This window comes from Rattus norvegicus, chromosome 7, assembly GCF_036323735.1.
Source record: "Rattus norvegicus strain BN/NHsdMcwi chromosome 7, GRCr8, whole genome shotgun sequence".
In the NCBI taxonomy this organism is placed as follows: domain Eukaryota; kingdom Metazoa; phylum Chordata; class Mammalia; order Rodentia; family Muridae; genus Rattus; species Rattus norvegicus.
In genome coordinates this window covers 17,347,901-17,366,632 of record NC_086025.1, presented here as the reverse complement: position 1 = coordinate 17,366,632, position 18,732 = coordinate 17,347,901, and the positions used below count along the sequence as shown (strand labels likewise).

The following is an 18,732-nucleotide window of genomic DNA, read 5'->3' as shown; positions in this document are numbered from 1 at the left end:
CCTCCAACTTTTTGCTTGTCCCTTCTTCAAGTTTTTTGCTGTGGACTTGCCCTTTCCTTTTTTGTCTTTGTTCTTTTTTCCTATCCCTTCTATTCCCCTTTTCTATCCAGCTGTTACGTGCAGTCCCTGGTTCCTCTTGCCTCTTCTAGCCCAGCTTTGGGCATAACATCTTCCTGGGAGAGAAGTCTAGAGAACATTTTGATAGCCCCCTTCCCAGGTTCTGATCCTGTAGTGGACAGCCCCTTCCCCACTCCTGCAAAGACTCAATTCCAATTCCTGATGGAATGTAGTTTTAGATCCAGACAGTTTGGGACTGGAAACTAATAATGGGTACATAGTGAAAAATAGTAGCGGGGTTCATAAAAGGTTGGAAACCAACCTTTATCTTCTGTGGGCGTTATGCTGAGGGTGCAGCATATACGTATCACTGATCACCTGCCCGAGGGAAGGGGAAGCAGATTGTAGGAAATATCCTGGATCTGGAGAGGTGTGGTTGGGAATTGTCCCCTCTCCCTCCCTAGCAGTGGCCAACCCCTGACCTCTCTGCACCTAGCTGAACCACTATTGAATCCTGATTAAACACAAATCATTATGCTATGTCTTCCCCACTGCCTGAGGAGAGAGCTCAGCTTCTTGGTGATGGGTTACGCCAGGGCAAAGCAGGGTTGGGGTGCAGTGGAGCTTCTTCCAAGAATCAGGCATTGTGATAGGTCTAGCACCCTTTGTGCTCCTCTTGCTCATTTATGTCAGTCAGCAGCCTCCTACCCTCCTGGTTCTGCTGGCTGGGCCAGGAGCAGGTGGGAGACCAGGAGGCCAGCAGATGCTTGTATGTAATAGGGAGGGAATACTCTGAGCTCTAGCTCAGGAGTCCCACTCTTCCTGGCTGGAGAAGAGATGTGGGAGGAAGGCAGACGGAGGTCTCTCTCTTTTGCCTCTTGTCAATTAATTTACCTCTCCACAACCTCACCCTCTAAACCACCAGCCTGAGAGGGGAGATGCAGGAGGTCACAGCCATTTCACTGACAGGAATGAGTTCCAGTCAGGACCTGTCTCTCCGTATGGCTCTCTAGAGTGGGAGGTCAGAGACATAAGCTTCTCTCAGAACTGTGACAGACAGATCCCCTCCACCTAGTGAACACTGAATTCCATCCTTCAATCCTCCAGCTGCAGGCCCTCCCTTCTGCTTCAAATAGGTCTTAATACAGCAAGATAATAGGAACAGCCAGCTGCTTCTATTGCTTAGACATTCTAGCTCATTTTCTGTCTCTGATGACATTTCACCTGACCCTAGCACTGCAATTTTTATTTGTATGGTGCTCATGTGTGATAGTCAACTGGTCAACATCAATAGCACAAGAAATCCGAATGGAGGAAAATGTTACTGAGTTAACTCCTGTATTAATAGCCTATAGGAAGGTATAAAGGGAGTTTCTTCATCAGTGACTACTATGGGAACATGGTGTCCCATGTGGAGATGTGCCATTAGAAGGCATCATTATCTGAGCAGGAAATTCAGGTCAGCATGCCAGTCAGCTGCTCTCCTCTGCCACTCTGTCAGCTCTCTTTCACTTCCTGCCTACAGGATCATGCCTCGTCTGAGTTCCTGCCTTGACTTCTCGTCACAGATGGACAACGGTCAGGAAATAGGAGCCACATTAAATCTTGACAATGGTCAGGATATAGGAGCCACATTAAATCATTTGTGCTCCTTCTTGTTTTGGTCATGGTGTCTGTCAAATCAATGCAAAGTAACTTATGCCAGACACACATTTTTGTACACTGGTCCACATCAGGCAGTGGTTGTTTTGTGGCAGAGCAAGAAGGAAGGGAGGCTGATAGACCCTCCCCCCACTTTTAGAAAGGGTATTGTTGGGCAAAACCTTGGGGGATGGGCAAGCCCTAACTGTCAGAAACTGTAGTTTAACTTACATTGCCTACTTTACTGCCAGATATGAGGTACTCAGATACTCTGCCTTTATCTCCATAAGAGGTTTCTCACTTTGGAGCATGGAGGTCCCAAATCAGGGTTTCTCTGTGTAACCCTGACTATCCTGGAATTCCCTCAGTACACAAGGCTGGGAAGTAACTCAGAGATCCACCTGTCTGTGTTGCTGGAAGTAAAGGTGTGCACCTCCACCACAAGGCTTCCTCCAGGCATTTGCAATCATTCAACTACCAAATGCGGAGGGTCTAGTGACCATCCCCAGGCACCAGGCACAGGGATAGCAGCTAATGGGAAGCAGGCCCAGTAGCCCAAGCGAACAAAGTTCAGAGGGGCAGGAGGAATACATTTAGACATTCTACACAGCAGAGTGATGGTCTTGCTACAGCAATCTCTCCTAAGGTGATCAGAGGAAAGGATTCCTTGGCCCCTAGCACCTAAAGTAGACAGCCTGGATAGCCATAACCCCATGGGTTTGAGGGATGTGGGAAGGGAATCAGCCATGTTTGGATTCTTTTCAGAGTTAAATCCTAATGGCTCCATATTCTGTGTGCAGGCCCCAGCCTATTGGCCTCCACAGTTGAACAGTGAAGAGGCAGGAAGGACTGAGGCTGCATTTGACCTGGCCCATGGTGAAGTCCTGCACTGGATAACAGTCACTGAGAATACCTTGGGAAGGAATATGAAGGTGTCCTGAGGAGGCAGATCTAGGAGTGCACTTTTCCTTTCTAGAAGGCTGTCAACAAAACTGAAACAGGACTCTGGAGACATTCCTGTCTCCTATGATTTAGATGATGGAAACTGAGTGTACCAAATAATGAAACTTCACTAAGAGTCTGGACAGAAGGTGGCTTCTGTACCAGGTGTCACCACACCAGTCACAGAATGCAGGGGAAACATCAGGTCTTTGACATCAGGCTCTAGAGAGTAATGCTGTAAGGTCTAGTGAAAGAATGCTGACATAGGTGTACTGTCCTACCACCCAGAAACACAGCTGTGACTGAGACATTTCTAGTGCCCAAAGTTTTGATTAATGCACAGCTCCATGCCTCTGAGAAATGTGATACCTCTGTCCATGGGAGGGAGTCCTGGCTGAATTGGACAGCTCCCATAATCTGTTTTATGGGAGGCCATATGCAAGCACAGACTTAGGACAGTCATAGTGGCCTCAGAAGATGAGGGAAAGAAAACACAGTCCTCAGTACAGCTGGATCAAGATACATCCATGTGTAAGGAAGACATTTAGGATGTCTTTTCTGTGATTATGAATTTGATCCTGGCAACTTGGTAGTCCTTAATAAAACTAAAATTCTGTCTTATTTGGCCCTTTCCAAGTACCCAGAACTTCTTTTTTCCTGTTCCATGCATGGGTCATAAAAATCAACCCTTCCTTGAGGCAGAGGCTTACAGCCAGACCCTGAGGCTGTGTGACGCCTCATTGGCCTTGGTAGAGGTCACACAACAAGTGAGATTTCTGGGATGCTAGTGGTTGGTATCCTACGTCTGCTGGGCCTATAGAGGGAAGGAGGAGTATCTCAAGGAATGACAGAAAGGTGTGTTTTCCTGATTGGCTTTTGCCTCCAAACAATGGGGTGAGGACATATCACTTCTAAGGAGACATAGGTGCTCCATCATGAGTTCCACTATAGGTTTCTCCCTCAGGAGAACAATTAACCATCAAGGCAGGATGCTCCCCATTTGGAAGAAGACAGACAGAAAAGCTTTCAACATCCTCTGAGGCTTGCCCTACAACTTTCCAAAATTACTTTCCATAAAGGGATAGGGCAGTGTCCCTGAAGGAAGGAGGGCGCACTGACATCGGATCAGCCCTCCAGTTCATCATATGTTCCACAGCAAATATTCATTCATTCATTCATTCATTCATTTATTTGTTCATTCATTGTGTCAGTCATTCTGTTTCTCTCCCACCACAATCCTTCACTCTTCCCTGAAGAAAAATGTGCCTACAATGTCCCTAGTGGCCCCTGCCCATGAACCAATTTTCCAAATAACACATTTGGTGCTTCCAGAGAACGATAGCAGGATTCTTTTGGATTTAGTTCTTTGAACTCAATTCTCTGTCATGACAGTCACAGAAACGTTGGCAGACGGCTGCCTCCCAGAGCACCCAACTGCCATGCAGTATGTTTACCTCTTCTGCACTTGAGTGGTCATGGGTTCTTTTCTTTTGTTGGGATCCCTATTCTGCAGTTGTGCATTGTTTCTCCTTCAGTGAGCCATAGACATCATTAAATTCACTAAGGTCCTATTGTGCTATACAAAGACCCTGGAAGAATTGCTAAGTGAGTCTTCACATATTACTGAGAACTTGAGAGCTTGGAATAGCTGGGACGCCTCAGGAAAGCAGCCAAGATTTTCTTGCAGATTGCCCTCTCTAGACATGAGGAGACTCAAGCTGTATTGCAAGGGCAGAAGAGCAGGGCCTCCTTGTGGACACCTAGGAAGATACCAAGGTCAAAGTTCCCACTGTACTCAGGGTGTGCCCAAGAGTAGTGATATTAGTCCCTGAGAATCCTTTGACATGGGTCCAGGTTTAGCCCTCATAGAGGATGACATAGGGACACTCAGGAAGAAGTACAGGGTTACACTGAAAATAAAGGGAGGAAGCCTGCCCTGAAATGCTGTCTCTTAGCACTTGTAGGACAAGAGGGAGGAGGGATTACTTAGAGTCAGTGAGTGTTTAGGACTGAGCTGGGCACTTCAACTTCTGGGTTTGAGTATAAACACAGATACTCAGAGACATTCTCTGACTTTTATGTTCATAGTCCACCATAAAGAGATCATTGACATTGCCCTACGAATTTCAAGGGAGAAAAGCAAGCATTTTTGAAGAGTAATGTACATTCTAAAAAGTGCAGTTTCTGATCACTGTCTGGGTAGAGGTCACACAACAAATGAGATTTCTGGGTCTCCTCATTCAGCAGCCTGCCGCCCCCTTTGATCTCCTGAATCAATTATTCCTCCCATTGCATCTTCCCAATTCTCTTTTAAAGACTCCATGCTGTCTCTGGACAAATCTCTATTACCATATTGTCTACTGCATTCAGGAGGCTGCTCATACTCCAGTATGAGATGGATATGACTTAAAATGCTATTTTAATCAGTTATGATGTGTACATGATATGGCTAGGATGTAAGCCTGGGAACACTGCCTTTTCAAAGAGAATCTGTACTTTTCCCTAGCTAGAGTCTGACTTATGTCCACAATAGAAATCACTTTGTCTGTGGTAGGCTAGTTTTGTAGACTGAAGCACTTTTTAATCTCTATAGGACTCCTTCTGAGTGTGGGTGGGCTTTGTTCAGGCATCTTTTTCCCTCAGGTTTTCTCCAGGGACCAGAGGAAAATGCATTTGCAATTAGTACTCATCAGGTGACACATGAGCCGATGCCCAGGGACATCCATCCCTGAACTACAGAGGCTGTCCTTCTCTTGCTTTTCATATGACGGGGGCTTCATTCTATCAGCACTTCAGTGCATGCTAAACTCACAAGCTATAGACAGGAGGCCTGTCTCTAAACACAATTCCTAGGTGTGAAACGGTTTGCCATTTCAATCTTTGGAAGAATCAAGATGGAACTCTTTTGAACTGCAAGAGGTAAAACAACCCTGAGAGTCCTGCCTTCATTCTATCCTCTGCAGTTTGCAAACAGATTGCAAGCACCTTATTGCCAAAACGGCATGGGATTTGCTCCTGAACTTTGCTGCGGCTCGCATAAGGGACAGCCACAGAGTGACACTGGGAAGCCTCACTGTATCTGGGGCTCCCATTCATGAGACAGCAGAAGAAAATGTTAAGCATGGAGACAGTTTTCCCCATGACATTTCTTCAGATAGGTGTGGTTCTAAACACAGCAGCCTGAACAGGCATGAACAGAATCAGTGCTTCTTAAATTATTGGGAAAAATTGAAAGAGAAGAAATTGTGGGGATAGAAAATGTATGGTCATGGACCAAGTCTTTGTGAAGGCCTTCAGCCTAGCCCACATTTATGGCATGATCCAGTAGTATTAAGTATGTCTCCATTATTTTCTCATACTGTCACTTCTGCACATATGATATGTGTGTAATAGAAGTCACAGCATATGGAATGCTGAGGTGATGTGGCCTGCATAGTTCTCACTTGGAATAGTCTGTGACTTTTCCTCACTCATCTTTGGTTTCTCAATATCTTCTAGCAGATGCCTTCTCTGGGACAACTGTCAAAATTGGTACATGAGAGGGTTTATCGGGCAAGGTAAGGGACATGGAACTTTGTTACGATGTTGTCCTGCAGCTCAACCTGTGTGTTCCCTATACAGAGGATGTGCCCTGTTCTCTTATCCCAGAGAGCTTCCTGCCCACACTGCACTCAACATTACCATTGCATGACTCCCTCAGGACAAGGTCTGGGACCCGGAAGGGTTCAGGTTCACAAGTTACGGCTCTAGCCTTTGGGAAGGACAAAGTCAAACACTTGATACTGCTGTCTACATAAGCAGCTGGTTTGGGCTTTGTTTGGGGGTTGGGGGTAGTATTGAATGCTACTGCAGTCTCTTCAGATAGTTTCTGTTCCCTTTCCTCACACAGTTAGCAAGGATCTTCTGCCAGGATTAATATTCATTTACTTTTTTTAAGAAAACAGATGTTCTCATGGCATGACCCTTGAAAGTTGAATTCAGAGATACTGGAGAACATCAATATCAAAACAATGTAGTAAGATGCTTCTCTGTGCCTTCCTCGCCAATATATTTATGCTTTTCAGGTCCCTGCAAGGCCATGGTAGGATAATTTACAGAGTCAAGCCTTCACAGCTATACAGGAAAGCAGCATGTACTGAATGCCTAGGTTCTTCTTTCTGAAGAGGATGGCCATCAATTGAGGTTGAGTATTTTCCTTGACCTCTGCTGAGATATACAGGAAAAACCCCAACATATGGACTTGAAATTGAGCTAAAATAGGTACATAGGAATCATTTGGTTTCATGGGAAAAAAACCACGTCTCCCTGGACTATAGGGACCAAACCCCAGTCCAAAGCACAAACATATCCACAGAGTGTTTTCCTTTTTTTTTTCCACTTATAATTCCCTCATGAATGATCCATGAGAACAGGACCTGGAGAGGTGGAGAGTGTCCCGCTCACTACCTCAGCACAGTGCCTGTCTTGACTGTTGCCTTCACAGCCTTTTTCTTCCTAGTGACAATGATCAGCACCTATGTAGGAGACTGAATTAGGTTGGTTCCCCTAGGGTCATGTGCTTCAATACAATTCCTAGTTGGGACAACAGTTTAGGAAGAATTAGGCAGTATAGTCTGGGGAAGAGCTGTGTCCCTGGGGCTGGGTTTACAGGTATCAAAAGACAAGGCCATTCGAATTGATTCCCTCTCTGCCTCCCACTTGTGGTCCAAGTGAGCTCTCAGCTGTTCTGTTCACAATGGTTTTGATGATCCCAGTAGATACTCAACTTGTAAATGAGTTTAAAGCACACATTCACTTTATACGTTTGCTGCCTGGGTCCTGGTGTCTTTTTGCAGCGAATGTAAGGAACATGCAGACCTTAGTAGCTATTGCTCTAGTGGATCCAATGCACTGAAATTTACTCATTCAAAAGTCAAAGCCAGTGGATATTTTAGTGCCCTTTGCTGTTGAGTCTATACCAACATTTGGGAATGCTAAAGGCATGTTATTGTAGGGAAGGGCGATCCAATGTCCTGGACACTTGGAGTACTTATAAATCTCAACAATGACAAGCATGAGCGGTGATCCTGCTATCAGAGGCTTCAGAAATGCAGCTTATCCAAGCTGAAGCCAGTGCTGGCTGAAGCACATAGAGAACAACTGCCCGAGTAACCCCTTCTTCTAAGTGACCCCACACGCTTTCCTGAGCATGAAGCACCTGTGAAGTCAATGTTGAATAAGATAGACTCAGGTAGACTAATTCTGTGGTCTTTTGCTGATTCCACATCTGGGTTACACAGGTATTTGTTTACGTCTTCTCAGGCAATGCCACCTTGATGCACATATAATGCTTTAATGTGAGAAGATAGAGGAATATTAATAAGAATATTTGATTTTGATCCTGGTAAACAAGTACTATTACCTTCGTATATCAGTCTGCAATTTGCAAAATGTATTGATGTTTAATGTCTCAATAAACAATGTCAAGATAGTGGCAATTCTTTATGTCCGGCACTATCTGCCCAAATAGAATTCTTTGACTCCTCCTCTTGCAGCAGCCCCTCCTCCATTCTGAGGTCAAAGAAGTTTCCCGCTGGAACATACTGAGTATCTAGCTGGAAAGGATTTGATGTTACTAGGACCTAGAAGAGGTTAATGGTAATAGGATGGTGTAGTGTACAAGGTCAATGTTGTGATGAACACTCCCATACAAGCATACCATTTCATTTCCTACTGTGTCCTCCCTGCTTTAGAGGACCTAGGTTCTTGGAAGATATGGGTGGGTGGGGGGTTGTGATTTATCTTCAGAGACTTTTGAAATAACAGAAAAGGAAACAGGAAACAACAGGGAAGCTCTCTCTTATGCCCATTCTGATGAGACACCCAATTTTCTGAGAGGGTGATGAAGGTTTCCTTGTCCAAGTCTTCCTTAGGCAACAGTGGAATTTCCTGTTCTGATGTGCTCATGTGTTCACAGGGGCAGACCCATCTACAGAATACAGGGCACAGGCAGTATCTGCTCCTCCTCTTGGGACAGTGTAGAGCAATGGAAAGGATGGGAGCTCTTCTTGCCCTCCTGTGTCCTGACAGAGTCAGGGCAGCAGGTCCATGCTCTCATGAGGGCTGGTAAAGGAGGAGGACACAGTTGGGCTCACAGGCCCTTCCGTTGGGTGGAAGACAAGACATGAAGGGGTGTGCAGGAGTCGGGGTGGTGGAGCACCTGGATCCACAGGCTTGGATGAAGTCTTAGATGTATGCTCACATCTTGTGTCTGTTCTTCTAGAGTAGTTAGGGCCCCATTTTTTCCATTTACTTTTTTGGGGATTCCAGTTCCTTGACATGAAACTCCATGATTCAAAGCCTGTCCATAATGTTAGAATCTGGAGAAGTCACAGTCTACATATTAACTTCACATTTCATTACCCGGGAATGTCCTTCAATGTTTTCTATGGAGGAACTCAACTTTGGGGAAATTATGAGTGTCTGGTGATTTAGATTTCAATTTGCCAAGAGAAGTGAGTTGCAATGTCATAGGTCCCTGTGACAATATTTGTCTCTTCCATGGTGTTTACTCTCAGTGCCTGTGAACATGTGGTCAGGTAATATAAGAGCATGCCCAAACTGTCCGCATCTGCCTTTTTTGCCATCAAATGGCTCATCTAGTGTGAGGTCTAGAGCATAATTCCCTTGGACCCATGCTGCCTTTTCAGGAAGATGCAAAGTCTGCATTGAGGTTCAGGTCACCTCTGTCTATTTCTCATCAACCTCTGACTGGCTGAGGATATTCTGGTGTTTTATGTTTGCATAGACAAAGTCAAGGGTGTTTCAATATTTTATGGCTGTCACTATTGCACAAATATTTTTGCCCCGTCTTCCTGCTTGCGGCCTCCTCCATTATTAGTTCAAGAAGTCCCCTGCTGGAGCACACTCAGTATCTACATGGACCCCCTTTGATGTTAGTAGGCCCTAGAAGAGGCTAATGACTGTAGCATGGTATAGTGAAGAAGGTCAAGAAGTGATGCACCATCTCGTACTTGCCTAGAAACTCATGGGGTTCTGGGTCCTGCTTCTTTCATAAGATCCATATTTTTGAAAGTTACATAGTAGGCTTTCATCTTCACAGACTCCTTAACACAGCAGATTCTTGACAGGAAAACCCTGATATTCTTGTCTAGTCCCTTGAAGCACTCAATCCTCTGAGGGTTTACTTAGAGCTCCTTGTCTAAGAATTCCTTAGACCGCAGGGGCATTTGCTCTTCTGGTATGCTGATGTGGACTCAGTGGGTAGACACATCTCCAGAATGGAGGGCACAGGCAGTCTCTGTGCTCCTCCTCTTGGGACACTGTAATGTAGTGGCAGGCATGGAAGCACTTCTTGCCACTACTGGCCTTATTGTGTCAGGGCAGCAGGCCAATGCTCTCCTAGGGCTGGATATGGATGAGGCCAAAGTTGGGGTTACTCCCCTTTCTCTTTGGTGGAAGAAGAGAATAAATGGATGTGCTCATGATTTGGGTGGCATAGGGCATGTAAGCCCAGTAATGACAAAAGTCTTAGATCCATGCTCAAGTGCCCTCTGTTCCTGTTCTTTTAAATTTAAATATGTCCCCCAACATTTTGCTGTCGTTTTACTTGTTCAAGGATTTAATTTCCTGCAACGATAAAATTCCATACCTCAGAGCACGTCTACAGTTTGAGAATCTGGATAGGTGACAATCGAGATAAGTACTTCACATTTCCTCTCATTACACAAAAATGTCTCAATGTTCTCAATAGAGGGCCTCATCTCTGGGCGAACTGTAAGGATTTGGTGGATTAGGTTTCCGGGTGCCAGACGTGAGTTGCAATGTCATAGGGCCCTGTGATAATCTATTTCTGATCTCTTTCGTGGTCCTTCCACTGAAGAAATTGGACCCTGTGGTGATATAATGGAGTAGTTTGCCCACACTCAACCCATTTGCCTCTTTGCCATCCTGTGGCTCTCCTAGTGTGAGCGCTGTAGCATAAAATCCTTGGTCCTATGCTGCCATTTCAGTGAGGGGCTGTGTCTGCATTGATGGGCTGGTGATGTCCATGAATTTTACATTATCCACTGCATCTTTGTGGATATTCTGGAATTTTATGTGTGGATGGACAAGTTCAATTTTTGTGGCAGTACTTTATTGATGCCCATAAGTGTCCAAGTATTTTCTATGATCTTCCTTCTGCAACATGCCCCCCTCCACTCTTTGGTCAAGGACGTTTTCTTCTAGAGCATTCTCAGAAAGTAGATGGATCTGAATTGACGTTCCTAGAACCTGATAGAGGCTCTTGATGTTAGAATGGTATAGTGTTTTCATAGTTTATATTTGTGACTGGATCCTTCCAATGAGGTATTTGATGACCTCTATAGTTTTATAATCACTAAGGCCTGTGTTTTTATGTGGCAGGCAGGATTCATGATCTCAAATGCACCCTGGCCAATTAGAAAAAGTATCACGTACTGACTCCTGAGTTGTTTTTTCCTGTGGTGCTGGCCATAAGGTTAGGTTTCTTGGATGACTACACTATTTAACCCTTGCTTCCCACGCCTTCTTCCTGATCTATTAATTTTTCAATTATATATGTTCTCATCATTGAACTTTGCTCGTTTGTCAGACAGGGTCCCTCAGAACTGGACATAATGTACAGATTCTATCAGATACTCCTATCTCTACACAAATATCTCCAAGTCACTACCTGACATACCCCTACCTAACTTTGTAAGAAACTGGGGATAATTCTACCCTGATTTAATCAGACTGAATTTTCCTATCTTCTACTGTCCTTACAGTTCATCTGAATGGTTTAGAGAGATGTCAATTTTGAGATATTGGTTCTGGGCCCCAAGACTATTTTTTCTTCCACTTAAGAATTTTAGAGGCAGTCAAGGGATGCAATTGCTCAGAGTTACTCTATGTCCTCGGAGGAAGGCAGGTTTCGAGAGATGCCCTCTATTTGGGGAGGAACGTAATTGCAGATAGACAGTCTATGTTCAAAAAAGATGGCAGTTGACAACAGATTCCATATGTACAGGGAGGTAGGCAGTTGGAGAGAGATTCTCATTGTACAATAAAAAGGCATTTGGAGAGAAATGCCAATGTACAGATAGGATGGCAGTTGGTGTCAATATTGTATGTTCCGAAGCTCTTCTCAAACAGCTGGGCTCATCCAGAGGTCCAGTGGTGACTCTTGGATTGTCGCTAAGTTTGTCTCACCAATGGAGGCATCGACCAAGGAGATGGGAAAATACCTATGGAGAACTGCCACATAGTAAAAGACTTACTCCCACTTTTAGGAGCCAAGTGCCCTCTGTATTCAGATATTCCTAAATTAACCCTCCTAATATACATAACCTGCTTTAGAAATCCTTCCATGTTCCTGTAGAATGTTTTCCATTAGACAGACACTGGGACCCCTGAAGATCTCAGGGAATATACAGGTCTGATTTTCCTTGCCTGAGTTTAAGGGACTCAAAATGTATTGAGTAAAGTTCACTGACAATTCTGACCACTCATTTCCAAACATTTGAATACATGAACCGACTCTTTATGGAACCATAATATAAATGATGTTCATTTTGAACCACATTCCCCCTAGGCAGGCTGGGGCCTCCCTTACTCCAGCAGAAATAGGCTTGAGGGGTTGCTGGACAAGGCAACATCTAGTGTTCCTGTTCTCCATGGGGCCAAATGGCTGCATCCTTTATGGAGCATGAGCTGAGGCCACAGTATCTCAGCTCCACGTCTCAGGTTACTGCCTTACCTACTCCACCCCAGTGTACTTTATGTAGCCTTGTTAGAACTGAGAACGGAGACACACAACAGTAAAGAATGGCAACTGCAGACCTCAGCCCCTGTGAACAGGGCCCATTAGGAATAGAAGGGTAAACTTGGTGGACAGACACAGATGGCTCAGCAGAGTGTTTACTTTCCTCCTGCCATTTTGGTCACAGTGAAGAGGTGACTGAGGGAGGACAACAACAGGTGAGCTAGGGATATTTCTTAACAACAACAACGACGACAACGACAACAACAACAACGACAACAACAACAACAACGACAATGACAACGACAACAACAACAACGACGACGACAAGAACAACAAGTGACTTTGTGATAGGCAGAGGACTCTGAAAGTATGGCAAGGCCTGTCTGCTGAGGCTAGGGTACATGTAGTGGCTCTGGCATCTTCTCAGCTGGCTGAAGAAACAGGATATGGTTAATTGAGGAGAGAACAGAGTTCATGCAAGAAAGATCCAAATCCTCCTGGACTGGGACAGGAAAAAAAGCTTGAAATGTGACCATCGGTGCCTGTGATGAGACTGAAAAGACAATGAGAGCTAACTGTCCCTAGAGAGGAGAGCAGAGTATGTGTGTCTGTCTGGCAAAATGTCCAGCAGCCTTCTATGTTGAGAGAGGGGATTACTGGAAAGACAGAATATAACTCTCAGAGACAAAGGATACCTCTCCTGGGCACATACACAAAAGTTCCCTACATATAGCAAGGACACATGTTCCACTATATTGATAAATCCCTTATTTGTAACAGCCAAGCTGGAAACAAACCAAAAGTCCCTCAGTAGCAGAATGGATGCAGAAAATGTGGTCCATTTACACAGTAGAATACTAGTCAGTTATTAAATACAATGACTTCATAAAATTCCCAGGCAAATGGATGGAGCTAGAAAATATCATGCTAAGTGAGGTAACCCAGTCACAAAAAACCCACACACTTTGTACTCACTGAAAAGAGGATATTATCCAAAAAGCTCACAATACCCATGATAAAACCCACAGACCATATGGAGCTAAGGAGGAAGGAAGACCAGGGTTGGATGCTTCAGATCTGCATTGAGGAGGTTACAGGATTATTGCAGGAGGTGGAGGAATAAGGGGACCAGGGAGGGAGACAGGAGGAGGAGGAAATAAGGGGGCAATATAAGATAGTGGAGGAGATGGTAAAGAGGAAGAGAGGTTTAGGAAATGGATAAAAATATGTAACAGGGATTACAAACTGGAGATGGCCACTGAGGGTCCCACAGACCAGGAAATGAGCGGCTACTAGGACCACTGAGAATGGCTTTAGCCTAAATGTGCAGAGAACAGGGACATAGATCCTGAAGAGACCACCTCCAGTATATAGGCACAGTCCCCAATGGAGGACTGAGCCTGCCCATCTCAAAAGTATTTTACCCAGAAATGTTCCTGTCCAAAGAAAGAACAAGGACAAAATATGGAGCAGAGACTGAAGGAAGGGTCCTCAAGGAACTTTCCTACCTGGGAATCCACACTGTGTGCAGACACCAAACCTGAAACTGTTGTCTTTGTCATGAGGCGCTTGCTAACAGAATCCTGGTTTGACTGATTCTTGGGAGGCTTGGTTATCAACTAAGCAATGCAGATGTGGAAGCTTGGAGCTAACCATCAGACTGAACTCAGGGACCCTGGTGGAGCAGCTGTCACAGGGACTACAGAAGGAGAGGGTTATTGTAACCCAATAGGAAGAAAAACATTGGCCTAACTAACAACCCAGAAGCCCCAGAGTCTTAATCACTGAACACGGTGTGTACAGGGAGGGATCCATAGCTCCAAATATCTATTTATTAGAGAAGAGAATTGCCTGACAGCAATGGGAGGGTAGCCCCTTGGTCTTCTAGAGGTTTGATTCCCCCAGCACAGGGAGAAACCGGAGAAGTGGGAGGGGGTGGGGGGGTGGGCGAGCACCTACATATAGACATAGCAGAGGGCTGTGAGGGCAGATGTGGGATGGGGATTATGGAAGGGTAACCTGGATGTGAGATAGCATTTGACATGTGAATGAATAGAATAAATAAAAGAAATTAAACAAAGAACAAAATGGTTAGGGCTGCTCAGTCCATACTACACGAGTCTCCAGGTTCTCCTGGACTTGACAATAGTTTATAGAATCATGGGAAACAAAGTTCCAAGCCCACAGAGACAATGCCTTATATATATTAAATATTACTTAGCATCTCAAGGCTCACCTATTCCTTTCTGTTCCTTCCTCTAACATTAACAAACATTGATCCCCTCAACATGAGCTTCAAGTGTGTCCCTCATAACCTTCCATGTATCAGCAAATCAGGAAATCTGCTAGTAGACCCCGGTCTGATTGACTCTACCGGACAGTCAGGCATTCATAAAAGAAGGCTCCCCACAAGGCAGGTGGGTCTTACCTCAGAAAGGGCACAAAGTTCCTGCTGAGACAGCATCTTGTATCGAGAATGAAAGCTAAACCAGACCTAGGCACTATGGTAAGAATGAGTCTGGGGGTATGAGATGCCCTCTTGAGTTCTGAGAATACATTCTCAACCACTAATCTGTGTCCTATCCCTTCTCCAACTTTCATGACCCCCTGGATGTCACTATGGAGTTACCACTTGGAATGGTTGCTTTAGGTTAAGGATCCAAGCCAGGGTGAAGACCAGAATACAAAGCAAATCATGGCTTCCTACTTCTCTATATACAGAGACAGATGGACATGTTTTCCAAATAATCTAGCAAAAGAAGACAAAGCCCAAGAAGTCCATATGGTTACTGACCCTATGGATGCCTTAGCAGGTAGAGCCCAATCCACTGAGCCCTTGCAGACATGTGGATAGAATACCTACAAGCCCAAGTCTTCAAAGAGGGTAAACTCTTCACTCAGACTCTGCTCAAAAATAGATTAGAACAAAGCCCCTGTAAGATGGCCTTCTGAGTGAGTGCAGCCCTATTGGGGTGAACCACACCAGGTGTCTGTGAGTCATGAAACTGTTTCAAGGTGACAGGCACAGTAGATCTCTGGATCCAGGCTCACAACCATCTCATACTTGGAATATCCCATCAGCACCTGCTCTACCTGAGTTGTTGTCTTGGGATTTAGAACATCTGGTGGGAAAAGACTAGGTCTCCCAGCAAAAGGCTTTAAAAGACAGGGTCTTATGGCTTAGACTTTTTTAAAAAAGCCTTGGTATTAACAACATGGAGGGAGCAATAGGCAATCCCCTGACCAGTGGCTTATATCAACACTTCGTAGATTGAGGACCTGGGAGAATTCAAATCATGCCAAGTCAACAAGTTAGAGGATCCCTATGAAAAGCTACCAGAAGCATTGTCCTCTTAAACAGGCAAAGGCACACACACCTTTTCCTTGACAAACATGACAGCATGTCAGTCTTGTACCAGTGTGCATATACCTAGGGAGGAAGCATTCTACCTCTTCAGATCCCATGTTGCATGAGGTACAAATAAAGGGGTCTGACTTTTCCACCTGGAGCCACCAAAGAGATATTCACTGAGAAGTCCTGTTGCTCCCAAACAAGCTGAAGCTGAACTCCTAGTGTTCATCTGGATGTGCTTATCTCCAAGGTCCAGCAGCTGGAACTTAAGTGATATGGCCTGGGAAAGAACCGAGAATGCACCTTGCTCTCGTGTTGTTTCATGGCTAGACATCTTTCTGCATAAACTCCAGCATCGCAAAGTCACCTTTTGTTCTCCTGTCTATGTTGAAGGACTTTGATGACCACAACTCCTCTGTTCTCTGAAAGAGGAGATGCTGCCAACGCAAGCAGGAGGAAAAGTAGAAAGGAGAAGCCAAAATCGAAGACAGAAGAAGCAACGAAAGGAATGGAAAAGACTTGTTCCTCCAAAGCAAAAACAGTGAAAGAGAAAGGGCCTTCTGAAGTTGATGTGTGTTCTGCTAAATCCAACAAGGCCAAGAAGGAGGATGAGCCTCAAGACCACAATGCTTGTAAAAGCAAAACATCCCAGAAGAAAAGGAGTCCCTTGAGAAGAAAACAGCCAATGGGAAAAAAATAAAACAGAGACAAAAACCAGGAAGTTTCTGAAGCAGAGGCAGACATGCCCAAGCCCAAGGAGAAGAAGAAAGGGAAAGAAGTTAATGAGACAAGGGAGAGAACAGCCCAGGCTCAAGAATGTCCTCTCCCATTCCGAACCAAACTCCAACTCCAGGGATGCTCCTGGGGAAGAAAATAGTAATGAGATAGAAAAGGAAATACTCATGGAGAAGAAAGGATTCTCTCTAATTTTCCCATACCCGAAGAGACTGTCAAGCTTCTCAAAGCTCAAAGCTTGAGGGGTTTACTTCCCGTTTTTTCTAAAAACCAAGACATTCCGTCATGTATACAGTGAGACAGACTTCATTGCCCAGGCATGGACAGTAAGCAGGAAGACCTTCTCCTTTGCCGTCCCTTTGATTGGGTAACTTAAAGGTGGACTTCAAGAGAGGAAGAGAGGCCAAGCCAATCAGATACTAGTGCTGCACCTACAAGAGAATTAGCAAATCAAATGACCAAAGACTTCAGTGACATCGATAAAAGCTATCAGTGTTTTTTATGGTGAAACTCCCTATGGTGTTAAACGAGAACAAGTGCAGAGTGGGATTGATATCCTGGTTGGGACCCCAGCTCATATTGAGGATCACTTGCAGAATGGCAAGCTAGATCTCACCAAACTTTAACATGTTGTCCTGGATGAAGATGACCAGATGTTAGATACTGGTTTTGAAGATCAAGTGGAAGAAATTTTATGTATAGCATACAATAACGATTTTGAAGGCAACCCCCAAACATTGCTTTTTCTCTGCAACATGGTCTCATTGGGTATTTAAAGTTGCTAAAAATATACAAAACCTACGTATGAACGGGTGGACCTGATTGGGAAAAGACTCAGAAAGCAGCATTAACTGTGGAGCACAGGAGACAGAGAGGACAGTGGTGAGTGGGGATGTGTTCCGAGGCTACAGTGGTCCTCAAGGGGACATGTTCAACTTCTGTGAATCCACGAACAGTGGCAGGAGCTGTCACAAAACACATGCATAAAGCAGGAATGCCCAGTCCTTACATGGGGACATTCTGCAGAAGCAAAAGGAAATCACCCTGAAAGGTGCTGAAATGGCAATTTTGTGGGTTTACTGGCTGCAAGTGGGTTAGACATCCCCGAGGGTGACCTGGTTGTTCATAGATGTACACCAATGGAAATGGAGTCTTTGATCTTTCAAGAAGAAGAGGCAGAGCTGGAAGGATAGGGGTTTGAACTGCTTTTACCAAAGAAGAGTACCAGTTACCCCAGGTGGAGCGGAAAGCCAGCACTAAATTTGAACGAATAGGTCTTCCTTCTGAAACAAATAATGAAAGCCTCCAGCAAAGATGCCATCAGACTATTGGACTCTGCCCTCACTGCCGTTGGCCATTTCAAGCGGTCAGCTGAGACGCTGACTGAGGAGAAAGGAGCTGTAGAGACCTGGTAGCTGCTCTATCTCCACAGATCAGGGGCCACATCGGTCGACCAGTGCTCCCTGATCCACTGCCCAGCAGCCTTTGAGACCATGTAACTGCAGTGCTTTGTTGAGATGTCCAACTGAGCTATGCTTGGAAGGAACTTGAGGAGCAGCTAGGCAAGAACATCGATGCCAAAATAAAGGGGATGGTCTTCCTCAAAGGAAAACTGGAAGTTTGTTTTGATGTCTGCACTGAAGCAGACACAGAAACACAGGTGAAGTGGCACGGTTGGAGATGCTGGCAGCTCACCGTGGCCACTGAGGAGCCAGAGCTGAAAGGACCCCCAGAAAGATATCAAGGGGGCAGGGGCAGCAGATGGCAGCCATGGTGATTTCATGGGACAGCAGGGTGGAAGCAGGAACTTCCTGGATCAGGGCAGGGACAGCAAGGAGGAAGTAGAAACTTCAGAGGACAATGACCAAGAGGTGACAACAAAAGGTACCAGATCCACAATCAAAGGCCAGAAGTGGAGTTTATACTAAAGTATTGGGTCAGTGAGTAGAGCCAAGAAGAAACTCTTCACAATGGGCACCTCAGGGTCCCTCCTGCTCTCAAGTCCCCAGTGCTTCATTCCTTTTAGATGATTTACCAGCTCCCCTTCCTTGCAGAGAGGCTTCTGAACTGTCTGAGTAACCGTCATTCTGTCTTACTTTTGGAAAGAAATAGGAATGGATGGATGAATGAATGAATGAACGAATGAATGCATACATAATGTGAGGAGGACAAAATAATCGATCTGATATTGGACCCTCAATGCACTTCCCAGGTGCTGCTCCTCTAACCAGAGCCTCAG

The 18,732-nt window shown here is 45.0% G+C and overlaps 1 protein-coding gene and 1 pseudogene across 10 annotated transcripts in view; both read left to right on the top strand.

The window, feature by feature from the left end:
* Window positions 1-18,732, top strand: part of LOC134479830 (putative sperm motility kinase W) — a 56,175-nt gene that overhangs the window by 18,995 nt on the left and 18,448 nt on the right. The gene's annotated exons all lie outside the window — the stretch shown is intronic.
* On the top strand, window positions 14,387-18,669 carry LOC134479829 (nucleolar RNA helicase 2-like; annotated as a pseudogene).